This window comes from Leopardus geoffroyi, chromosome D4 (assembly GCF_018350155.1).
Source record: "Leopardus geoffroyi isolate Oge1 chromosome D4, O.geoffroyi_Oge1_pat1.0, whole genome shotgun sequence".
In the NCBI taxonomy this organism is placed as follows: Eukaryota; Metazoa; Chordata; class Mammalia; order Carnivora; family Felidae; genus Leopardus; species Leopardus geoffroyi.
Window position 1 is genome coordinate 11,040,623 of NC_059342.1, and position 12,989 is coordinate 11,053,611.

At 43.3% G+C, this 12,989-nt stretch overlaps 1 long non-coding RNA gene across 1 annotated transcript in view; it reads left to right on the forward strand.

Annotated features, from left to right (window-relative positions):
• Nucleotides 1–9,728, forward strand: part of LOC123593270 — a 33,618-nt gene extending 23,890 nt beyond the window's left edge. Inside the window, exon 4 of the long non-coding RNA XR_006710224.1 lies at nt 9,488–9,728. This is a non-coding gene — a long non-coding RNA (uncharacterized LOC123593270). The remainder of the gene's footprint in view (nt 1–9,487) is intronic.
• Nucleotides 9,729–12,989: the final 3,261 nt, after the last annotated feature.

Here is a 12,989-nt window from a genome sequence, read left to right on the forward strand (position 1 = left end):
CCATGAATTTAGAGAGAGTGTGGATAAATCCTCAACATTTTAACTCGTTATTATGAGTACCTAGAACAAATGATCCTGGCCTTTGTTGTATAGTAGCAATAAAGCTACCTTTTAAAAGACACGTCTCTGCACTTAGAAATTGAGACCATTTAAGTAGATAACAGTAGAAGTCATTGACAGCAAAATTACTGAAGTTACGGAACGACTCAAGTTTGGGAAAATGCTGAGAAAGCAGATACAGAAAGAGTAAAGAAGGCTAAAAGAGAGAGAGAGCCCTTGATATTGTTGGGTTAAATGAGATTACGTGTTAGATCATTTATGGGGTATGGATTCTGCAACACTCATGTTGCACTCGGGGGTGATAGGCTCAGTATTCAAAAAATATTTATTGAGTGTTTGCTCTGCACTGGATACTCTTGTGGTCACTGGGGAGAGAGACAGAAACTAATCATTCATGGTCCACAAGGAAACTATAGGAGGATAAGAGATCATGAAATAAACCAATGTGTACTTTTGAATTTAACATTTCATTATAAAATATGAAAAAAAAAGGTCTCGCTCACTAACAGCGAGGAGAGCTGTCCCAACACAATACTTCGTTCATGCACAAATCAGAATCAGGAAAAGTCAAAAGTCTCAATTCTGGCCGCTTCTAGTGCATTGGCCACGTTTACCAGACATAGATAGAGGAGCCAGGCTCCCCTACGTGGGCCAATTTCTTGAACTCAGTAAATGGTCTTTGTGTAGTTAAGTTATAAGGATGCTTTGTGACACTCCCTGAGGACAGATGCTCAATGAACCTGAAACAGGAAAACACTGACTCTGACTCAAAACAAGAATTTCTAAGATTCCTAGAGGAAGAGGCAGGAATGAACCGTAATTCAACCATACCTTATGGCCCTCGGCCTCTGCCCCTGAACATGGGTGGGAATTATTACGTGGCCATTTCCTGTTTTATTTATTTAAGACTTTGGGAACAAATGACTTAACAAATGACTTTGGGAACAAATGAAGTCTGGGCTTCAACGTCCTCACCCAGGAAATTAGAGGACCGGGCAGTCGCCAGATGCTCTTTAGATGGGACATCTTAGTATCTGTGATATTAAATTTGAGGGGGGATTGTCTAATGGAGAATATAGGGGGTGGGAGGAAGGGCACACGGGGGGAGGAGCTTATTAAAAGTCTCATTAGACACTGAATTCTAAGAATGGCATTTTGTAATAATATATGTGGGCAAGATTTAGGATCTTACCTGACTATAGCACCTGGTGGAATGGGTGTGTTAAAAATAAAAATGAGACCGGGGCGCCTGGGTGGCTCAGTCGGTTAAGCGTCCGACTTCGGCTCAGGTCATGATCTCACAGTTTCTGAGTTCGAGCCCCACGTTGGGCCCTGTGCTGACAGCTCAGCGCCTGCTTCGGATTCTGTGTCTTCCTCTCTCTTTCTGCCCCTTCCCCACTCACTCTCTGTCTCTCTCTCTCTCTCTCTCAAAAAGAAATAAGCATTAAAAATTTTTTTTAATTGGGGCGCCTGGGTGGCGCAGTCAGTTAAGTGTCCGACTTCAGCCAGGTCACGATCTCGCGGTCCGTGAGTTTGAGCCCCGCGTCGGGCTCTGGGCTGATGGCTCGGAGCCTGGAGCCTGTTTCTGATTCTGTGTCTCCCTCTCTCTCTGCCCCTCCCCTGTTCATTCTCTGTCTCTCTCTGTCCCAAAAATAAATAAACGTTGAAAAAAAATTAAAAAAAAATTTTTTTTTAATTAAAAGAAATGAGACCAAACAAGACTTTATTTGAACTTATTCATAATGCCGATTCTTCTCTTCAGTTTGAGCGTGTTAAAGCCGTTGAAAATGTGTCCTGAATTGGGTCTGTCTAGGCAAAGTGGAGGTGGAGGCCGTGTCTGATGAATTTAAATAATGTAGCTAATTCACAGAGTGACTTCCTTCACCAATGCACGTATAGGAATGGACAAAGACAAATTCTCCATTTTTACATTGTAGGGTTTGGGGAATTGAAGTCCAGCCATATTTGCTTACACTTCTCCTCTCTGGCTTTGCTGTAATACAGAGGCATGGGGAGGACTTTTCCAGGCTAACCTCCCTCGCCAAGCCTCCCTCGCCTGTAGCCTGCCATCTGGAGACAGAGGTCTAAGATTTATCTTCCTTTAACCAAGAAGGAGCCAAAGGGAGGATGCAAGTCCGATGGCTTTGTTCCTCCATGTGGAAAAGAAGCAGACTGGGTGAATGTGTGCATGATCCCTGAGGGGAAAGTGTATTTCTTTTTGACCTGGAAACCCTGCCCGCTAGTCAGTTACAAGGTGGAAGAGGCAGTTCGTAAGGTCTGGATTTGTTTGGGTGTTGGGGAGAGCCTTGATTAGAAAGGAAGAAACACTTTATTTATATACACCCGATGGAATGCAGGGTTCCCTGGTCTGTCTTTCCAGGCACCACGAGCCTCCTGATGAAAATCAGTTGTCTCAATCAGGAGTCATTCCTTGTTCCGCAAAACTTGATATTAACATTTCCTCCCCAGGATTTGCTGGCATCTGTGCGTTCCCTTCAAGTGATGACAGATTAATTGCACTGGCTTCCTGTCACCAGCACAGTCTTCCTGCAGAGACGGTGTGGTGGGTGGGGCTGGGGCTCCGGGAGGGCGAGGGGCGGGGAGGTCAGTCTTCAGGATGAGCCTGGTTCCCAGCTGGCTTTTCTTTGCTGACAGGGACGGACTCCGCTGCACTTAACAGCTCTTTACTGTGAGTGGTGCTGTTGGACCATTTTCCTCGTGTGCACTTGCAGTCGGTACCTTCCGAGGCTGATCTGGTATCGAAGGACTGTTCCTTTTCACTGCTCAAATCAACTGATTTCCTATGATACTCCCTTCCTCCTGAGACTACGTGGACGCAGCTCTGACTCCTTCTAGTTTGCAATCCTGGGTTTTCTCATAGATGTGATAAAAGGTGAAGGCAGTGTAGGTGATGTATGTAGTGATGCCTTCTGCACATGCCTGTCTGTTTAAACCCGAGAGGGGAGCTGAGGGTCTTGAGGATTGCCCGGCGGCCGTGGCAGCCAGCGTGTAAATAGTATAGGAGAAAGGGGGGAATTGCAGAAAGTCGATTATCATTTATATATAAAACAAGTAAAAATGAAAAATAAAGGGGGGGGGGAGGGAGCCCAGAAAGGTGCAAGAGAAGGAGAAAAGAAGACTTGACGATTAGCTGGAAAGATCATTATGGGCTGGTTAGCTGTGTAAAAGCCATACTTTAGAAAAATTTTTGTATGTATGTACATGTTTTATTAAAAAAAATTTTTTTACGTTTATTCATTTTTTGATAGAGACAGAGCATGAGTGGGGGAGGGGCAGAGAGAGAGGGAGACACAGAATCCGAAGGAGGCTGCAAGCTCTCAACTGACAGCCCAGAGCCTGTGGGGCTCGAACCCACCGACTGTGAGATCATGACCCGAGCCGAAGTCAGACGCTCCACCGACTGAGCCACCCAGGTGCCTCTGTATGTACATATTTTAGCATAGCTGCATGTAAGTGTGTATTACTTTTTTTTAAGTTGATTTAAAATTTTTAAAAAAATATTTATTATTTATTTTTGAGAGAGACAGAGAGTGCAAGTGGGAGGAGGGGCAGAGAGAGAAGGAGATGCAGAATCCAAAGCAGGCTTCCAGCTCTGAGCTGTCAGCACAGAGCCTGATGTGGGGATCGAACTCACGAACCGTGAGATCATGACCTGAGCCAAAGCTTAACTGACTGAGCCACCCAGGCCCCCCAAAGTTTATTTATTTATTTTGAGAGAGAGAGAGTGAGTGAGTGCGCTCAAGAGCAGGGGAGGAGCAGAGAGAGAGGGAGAAAAAAAGTGAGAGAATCCCCAGCAGGCTCTGAGCAGAGCCTGACTCAGGGCTCAGACTCACAAACTGTGAGATCATGACCTGAAACCAAGAATTGAACGCTTAACCAACTGAGCCACCCAGGCGCCCCCTGTGTGAATTACTTTTATAATCAACAAATAGATTTACTTCCTTTTCTCTCAGGGGCACCTTCGCTAAGTTACTGACCCCTGGCAGTCCCATTTACCTTCTCCCTCTTCCTGGGAGGGACTGCAGGATAGACTGCTGAGGTTCATGATCCTGGTCCGGGAGGGGTTATGCTGTGTAAACGTTGGATCTCTAAGTAGCTTTCTCTTAGAGAACGTGTGTCACATTTTTAAACTTTGTATTCTATAGTGCTTATTTCACAAGAATATGAAATAAAAACAAGACATTGGACTTGTTAGTATTGTTTCTTTTCTCTGGAGGAGTGAGCCCAGTGGTGGACGTAATGGATAAACTTGTTTTCCTCCAGAGCCATCAGTCAAGGTTCTGTGGCCTGAGTATCAGGATGGATGACCAGTGTGGACCAGCATCCCCTGCATAACATACCTGGATCATAAAATCCATACCTGGATTTTTTTTTTTTTTTTTTGCAAGAGCTTTGGTCTGGGGCAATCTGGCAGGGGAGGCCTGGCTACTCCGTTTCCTTTTGTCACACTTTCGGTGAAATGAATTAGACTTTTAAATCAGGAAATTCGGTGAGATGAGCTAGATCTTTGCACAAGAGCAGTGGAGGATTGCCAGCTGGTTGGGGGTATGCTATGAAAATGTCTTGCTAAATCGGGGTCTGCTGGAACGTCGCTCTCCTGGCAGGCTCTGTTTCTTGCAGGCAAGCTGTGGGCTGCATACAGAATGGAGCGAGCACAGAGCTTAAGCGATGTCTTGCTTGTGGGAAAACCTGGGAATTCAGATGGTTTTCATTAGGAACTGGTTGTGGGCTTTTTCAAGTTAGACTAAAGCGGCATTTTTTTTTTTTTTTTTTTTTTTTTTTTTTTTTTTTTTTAGTAGGAAAAGCCTCCTCATTCTGTGCCTTTTGTTTCTGGATACTCTTCATCAGGGAGGCAGGCTTTTAGCAGAAAGGGTTGTTAATGGTGGGCTTTGTGCAGCCAAAACCCTACATGGGAAAGATGGTTCAGCCGTGGACTTTAGCACTTTTTACTTGGAAGCTGTTGGTTTTACAATAAGCAGCCAAGACAAAGGCCTTCACTCTGCCTGAAAATGTTGCCTTCCCTCCCAATTACAGATAACTCAGTGCTGAGACTCACACAGCAATATATATACATATATATATATATATATATTTTTTTTTTTTTTTTCTAACTGATGACTGCTTTTCCTGGTTGCACAAACAATACCCAAATTATCAGGCAAATATTTATCTCAGAAGCAAATATTTTAGGCCATACTGAGACAATCACCCGCGCTCTCCACCCTAAGACCTGACTTCTTTTTTCCCTCCGTTTGTAATTTCTGTTGGGATCCGCTTCCTGTTGGTTCCGTGGATTGGCTCTGATATAACCTGAATGAAGCTCTTAACAGCCTTTTTAGACAAAAAACACAATTTGGCTCATTGTTTCTGAGTTCACATACGGCTTTTCTTGCCTACGGATACCAGGGACTTTCTTGGATGTGGCTGCATTAAAGGCTTTGCCATATCAAGGGCTTGAGGCATGGGCGGGGGGAGGCAGGACTGCCCGGGACGCGAGGTGCAGGCTGGCAGGTGTTAACACGGGTGATCCTGGTTAACTCGAACCCTTCAGATTCCCACGTGGGAGAATTAACTGCCCGGCGGTGCCTGCTCTAGGATGAGAGCAGACCATGCTGAGATCCTAAGTAAAAGTCTGAAATGCTGGAATTTTGTATGACAAGGGGAGACAGTTTTGGGCAACTTAACTTTCCAAGCGAGCCTGAGGTGGGAATGCCTGCTTCTTCAGATCCTCAAATACGCCCTCAATTTAGTAGATTAATTCCTCTTCCACTTTTCCCAGTATTTGGGACAGTACACGTCGGGGTTAGAATTGAATCTGAGTTTCGCCGTTTACTAGCTGTGTGACCTTGAGCAAGCCATGGAGTCTCTCTCCAAACCTCAATTTCATCCTGTGAAATACGAGTGATAATGGTATCTTTTCAAAGAGGCTTTGAAGGAGTTTCCGTGAGCTTCAAACGGGGCAACACACACACAATGTCTTTGTTCTCATGCATATAGCATATTTTTAGGGATATTAAAAAATCTGGAAACAGTTGTTTGCCTCTAGGGAGTTAAGCCGGGGCAGAGATGGAAAACTCCTCATCGTATACCTTTCTTGACTTTCGGCATTTTGAACCGTGTGAATGTGCAAAATATTAAAACATCCCTAAATAAGTTACCAGGAATTTGATTAAAATAAAGAAAAATGGCACCTTGCTGGTGGCTCTCTTACTTAGTGTAAGCTGCTGATGAGCGCTTCCTAGAATTTAAAGACTTAATCCTCGCGGAGCACTGGGTGATGAAGATGCCCTTGAGGGATTCATGGTTTGGTAGCTATCTTATGTATATGGGAGTAATTTTAAAAGTGTTTTTGTTATACAGTACTTCAAACAAAAGGGAAAATAGAAGTCTTCTTCTATAATTATTTAAAATGTTCTCAAGTGGGGGGCACCTGTGTGGCTCAGTCGGTTGAGCGTCCAACTTCGGCTCAGGTCATGATCTCGTGGTTCGTGAGTTCGAGCCCTGCGTCGGGCTCTGTGCTGACAGCTCTGAGCCTGGAGCCTGCTTCGGTTTCTGTGTCTCCCTCTCTCTCTGTTCCAACCCCGCCCACGAGATCTCTGTCTCTCTCAAAAATAAATAAACATCAAAAAAAAAAAAAAATGTTCTTGAGGGGTGGCCATGGAACTTCGCATCCACACTGGGGTTGTTGTGAGAGAGAATTGAAGATCAGACCGGGGTAAACAAATGTAAACTCAATGGCCTCCAGCAAACTGGGTCTTGACTGTCCCTGGGAAATCAAGCTTTTCCATAGCTGCTCAAGTCCCCACCTGTGCCTCCTGTTGGCCCATGTTTCCCTGCCCCCCACGGCAGCCATGATCTTGATGTAGAAGCATATGCTGTTCAGGGTCTGTGCACGTACTACATGGGTGCATGTCATAAACTGTACAGACTATTCCTTTGTGTTTCGAAATCTACATAAATGGCATCCTGTGTTGTCTCTTTCTTTTTTAAATCAGTAAGGCATTCTTCCTCCTGTTCCTGGAAAATGAAAGGAACTGGACCGGGGCATAATAATATATTAGCTAAGGGTCTTTTGATTCAAAACAATGGAAACTAGTTCTGGCTTGCTTAAACCATGGGAGGATTTATTTTTTTTTATTTTTATTAAAAAAAAATTTTTTTTACGTTTATTTATTTTTGAGACAGAGAGAGACAGAGCATGAATGGGGGAGGGTCAGAGAGAGAGGGAGACACAGAATCTGAAACAGGCTGCAGGCTCTGAGCACAGAGCCCGATGCGGGGCTCGAACTCACGGACTGAGAGATCATGACCTGAGCCGAAGTTGGACGCCCAACCGACTGAGCCACCCAGGCACCCCATCCATGGGAGGATTTAATGAAGGATATTGATGCATCTTAAGTATCTATCCTGCGACTAGAAAAGGGGAGGTTTAGGCCAGTTCCTGGGACACGAGGGACAGGTAGCTATGTGTAATCCCACCCTTGCACGTTATCAACATGGCCAAGCCACAGTGACCCCCAGTCTCTCTATGTCTGGATTCCAATATTCAAATTCCAGAGACAGAGAATCCAGCTGGGCCAGACATCCTTTCCTGGGCCAGGAATGCAGAATTCTGTAGTAAGTTCGTAACCACTGAGAGCCCATTTCACAGTCCTGGGGCTATTCCCAGAGGAGGGGAAATTTTGAGCTGGGCCCCTGAACCATCAGCGAGCAGGGGAAATGTGGAGATGAGAAGGAGAGCTCTGTGTTTATTGATCATTGCTTCTGAAAGGAACAAAGGGAAAGGGTTCCCACGTGGGAATTCCCATCTGGCGTTTCTTGGGCATTTATATGGACTCCCAAATTCTGGATTCTGAGAAAAATCAGCTGAGAAATCAGGAAAATTGGGAGAAGTGTTATGATTCTCCTGTGAGAATTAAAGCTCAGTATCCATGTAGAGACCTTACTGGTTTGAAGAAATCCACTGACTCAAGTCGAAAGCAAAAGCAGGACGATGCATTGACGCATGGAGTCAACGGTCCAGGTTGACGTTTCTGGGACCCAGGACGGGAGCCATGGGGCTTTTTGTATTTGCTGCTGTAAGTGGGCGTTCAGGGCCCTGTTGATACTGAGTCAGTCTTGCTAAGAAGCGTTAAAAAGTTTATAGGCACAATACTTTTTTTAAAGCTTATTTATTTATTTTGAGAGAGAGAGAGAGAGAGAGAGAGAGGGAGAGAGAGAATCCCAAGCAGGCTCTATGCCATCAGCGTGGAACCCAGCGTGGGGCTCAATCTCATGAACTGTGAGATCGTGACCTGAGCAGAAACCAAGAGTCAGATGGTTAACCGACTGAGCCACCCAGGCCCTCCTAGTCACAATACTTTTTACATGTATGGTATTCTAAGAAATGTCAGCTTTTGGAAGCAAAATATGTCCTCAAATCACCCATTGTAACATTTGCCTCTCTGTCATACTCTTAACCTTGCCAGGAGATCCGAGTATTATATTATTGGAATTCTATAGGAGAGAACAAATGATGCTTTGTGGGGCTAAAATTTTCATTTAAAGAAACGTAACATTGCACTATTTTGGTATGACCTTCTATTTTTTAAATGATTTTTATTTACCATTTATTTTGTGTGTTTTGTAAAAAATGTTTACTTTTGAGACAGAGAGAAAGACACACACAGTGCGAGTGGGGGAGAGGCAGAGAGAGAGGGAGACACAGAATCCAAAGCAGGCTCCAGGCTCCGAGCTGTCAGCACAGAGCCCGATGCGGGGCTTGAACCCACAAACTGTGAGATCAGGACCTGAGCCGAAGTCGGATGCTTAACTGACTGAGCCACCCAGGTGCCCCAACATTTATTTTGTATTAATATTCATTTCTTTTGAATGTTTTCTATTACCCTGCACTTGTATTAGGTAGAGATCATTTTTATGTTATTGGGTTTTATAATCTTGCCACAATGTATTGGCTCATAGTAATAATAAGCATGTACTTGTCATTATATGTTTTTTAAAAAGGAAGACCATAGAAGCCTTTCATATAATCCTGTTCTAGAAACATCCTGCTATGGAAATAACAGATTCTCTGCTTATTATTATGGCTACTTACTTTTCCAAAGCATCTAAGAAATGTTATGAAACTTACGGAATAACAAGAATTCTGGAATCCCCGAGGATTCTCAGAACTTCCGTTTCCTCATTCTTGAATCCCAATAATTAACATCTGTCCAAAGTTTGGATGCCGTGGAGGTGCGTAGCATCCTGTGTTGGATGCCTGGTGGGGTGAATGGTAAGAGGTTATTGTTTAGCTCTGAGCGACTCTCTCTAATGATGTCCCCACGTAAGTCAGCATCTCATGGAGCAGTGTCTCAGATACACGCAGACAACTGCTGATGGGTAAATACCTTCTGGTTTGTTTCAGCTCCTGCTAAAAACTGGGCACATCAATTCCATGAGAAATGAGAAGTGGCCATTTTCTGGCTTCCAAAGAAACATCAGAAACAAGGGAGGAAAAAAATGCCCAAACAATGACGGTGCCCGTGGACTTCCCTTTGAAGCTGACAGTCCTGTTTTAATCCATGAGACCCCGATCCTCGGCCTCTCTGGGGGGTTAAAACATCGCGTCCAGAAAACCCCAGGTTAGAATGCGGTTGTTGTGTGCACTATTTCTCTGCTTGAGTTACTTTTCAGATTAGTGTGCCCTCAGTAGGTGTGCTGTGAGGGAATGAACAAAAGATCGGAAGAATCTCATGGAGAAAACATCTCCGTGGCCACGGCACATAGAATTGTTGGGTCAGTGGTTGCTGACCCATGGGGGAGTGAAACCTGAGCTGGGCCTGGGCTGGCCTACAAGGGCCTGAGAATGGCATCTGCTCACAACCCCAAAACGGACTGGTCCTCATGACCCCCTGTTTCTTTTAATTGACGTGTAATTGACAGATAGTGTTATATTAGTTTCAGGTGTCCAATATCGTGATTCAACAATTCTGCACATTATTCAGCATAGTTTTCATTCCCTTTATCTATTTCATCCATCCCTCACTCAACTCCCCTCTGGTGACCACCAGTTTGTTCTCCGTGTTTAAGAGTCTGATTTTGGTTTGTTTTTTCTTTTCTTTTCTTTTTTTTTTTTTTTCTTCCACAGATGGGAGAATTAATATGGTATTTGTCTTTCTCTGACTTAGTTCACTTAGCATTATAGCCTCTGGATGCATCCATGTTGTTACAAATGGCAAGATCTCTTTCTTTCTATGGCTGAGTAATATTCCTATATATATATATATATATATATATATATATATATATATATATATATGCCACATCTTCTTTATCCATTCATCCATTGATGGACACTTGGGTTATTTCCATAGTTTGGCTATTGTAATACAGTATTTCACTATTAGTTGTGCAAATTCACCCAGACTACCTGGCTAAAAAATCCATTCATAAGACAGGACTACTGGCTTACATGACTTACTTGATATTTAGCCCTATGATGTAGATGGATAAAATAGCTTAAAAAAAAACTTTACATAAGAATGTTAAATATTTATTCAGAGATTGGCCATACATTGGTGGTGGGGGGGGGCCTCCTATAACCCAAAACATAAAAAGCACCCAAGAAAAATTCCATGTAGGCTATGACTGCAAATAACCATTAGAATGTAATTTTAGTGAAATATGGAACATACATTTCCTTTATAATAAAGACCTAAATTGTGTTTCTTTTTGAAGCCTTAACAACAAAATCCAACCATTGAAAAAGTGCAGAGATAGCTTTAGAAAACTTTTTGCCTTTTATAAAGTAAAGGACTTTGATAAGATTTTTTTTTTTAAGTTTATTTATTTATTTATTTTGAGAGACAGAGAGAATAGGAGTGGGGGAGGGGCTGAGAAAGGAAATCCCAAGCAGGCTCCATGCTGTCAGTGCAGAGCCCAAGGTGGGGTCGGAACTCATGAGCTGTGAGATCATGACCTGAGCTGAAATCAGGAGTCAGCCACTTAACTGACTGAGCCACCCAGGTGCCCCAGGACGTTAATAAGATTATTTACAAACTTGTTGATCATCTGTTACCGTATATGATTAATACTTCTAGATATTGTGGGAGGGATCCCTGGAAATGGAATATTCATTTTTGGCAGATCAGTGGCCTATTAGTTTTAGATAGAACTGAATTAAAATGAAACCTTTTGCTTCCCAAACTCACAATTTTTACAAGTTGGTCAATTTCAATTAACATTAAGTGCTTTTCAGAGTTGGGGCCAGACCTCTCTCGAATCAGGAAACCACACCTGCGTGAGTTTTCCGTCAACGTCTTGTGCTGGCCTCAGATTTAAAACCTCACTTCAGTATTCCTAGGTGGCCTGTGACTACCTTTAAAAACAAACTCCAGAGGAACTGGAGTTTGTGTGCATTAGGCTGATCGCCCTGCTTGCACAGGTAGTTACAAATCATTTAAGGGTCAGTAAAAATAAGTTCTTTTTAGTTTTTAAAAATTTTTAATGTTTAGTTATTTTTGAAGGAGATAGAAAGAGAGAGAGAGAGAGAGAGAGAGAGAGAGAGCAGGGGAGGGAAGGGGCAGAGAGAGAGAGAGGGAGACACAGAATCCGAAGCAGGCTCCAGGCTCAGAGCTGTCAGCACAGAGCCCGAGGCGGGGCTCGAACTCACGAACGGTGAGATGAGAACCTGATCCAAAGTCGGACACTTACCCGACTGAGCCACCCAGGCGCCCCAATAAATTCTTTCATCCTTAATACTAGTTCGCTAATTTGCATGTGATGTCATGTTGGATGTTGTGCTGAAAAGGTTAATTAGACACCTGTTCCTGCCTTCAGAGACAGCACTGTCTGAAACAAGGTTAAGAATCAGTATTATAGTAGTTATGATAATATTATTTTACTAATTATTATGATAGCAATAACTGTTTTCGTGATAGAAATAATAATCACCTAATAATTCCAATAAGCTCTTAAGTTCCAGGCACCGTGCTAACCAATTTGCACGCATTAGCTCTTTGAATATGATCATCACCCGCGGGAGGTAGGTAGCCTTATGTCCATTTTACAGATGCAGAAACTGAGCTTTAGAAGGCCACACAGGCTGTCGCCTTGTTGAAGGTGGGAAACTGAGTTTTGAAGCTTGAGATGTAAGAAGATAGAGATAAGATACACCTGAGTAAAAAGGACACGTCCCTTTCTGTCACTTTGACATCCCACTTGGTGGCCTTCTAGTGAAGGCAGTAGAGAAGCAGCAGGTTCTGTGGGAATTATTCTGTGTTATTTCATTTGTTGGGGAACAGAAAGCTTAGTGGAAGGTCGTGCATTTCAGGAGAAATCTATAATTGACTTTCCCCGTGGCCAGAAGCTGTTTGGGCAGATTCACGAGGGAACTGGTGCTTCCTTGGACGTCCACCCATGATGTTTTCTACCTGCTTTTCAGCCTCTCCTCCTGTAGTTTTTGTATTTTTTTCTGCTCTTTGAGTCATTGAGTCCAGAGCATGTTTTTCACACTCCCTGTGTACACAGAAGTGAACCCCGGCTAAACAGGAATGTGTAACCATCACGGGCCAAATATGGGTGCCAATCATTCCTGTTAGCAGGGGGTCAGGGTGGGGGGTGGGGTGTATGGAAGAGTAGAACGTATAAAATAAAATTATATATAAATATATATAATGCATTTTAAGTCTCAAGATCACTCAAGGGTATTTTTTTTTTAATTGGGCAATTTTACCTGTTCCCTTTTGCACGTTCTGATAAGTTCGTAAATGGAAGAGCCTGATAGAAATTAATCTTCTAAGGCCTCACAAGTAAAAGGAAATTATAGAATGATGTAGCTGGAAGGGACCCCAGAGATCTAAAGTGTTTCATGGAATATTCATGTCCTTGATCCGTTAATAGGTGTTTTGCAAAAGGGCCCCACGGTC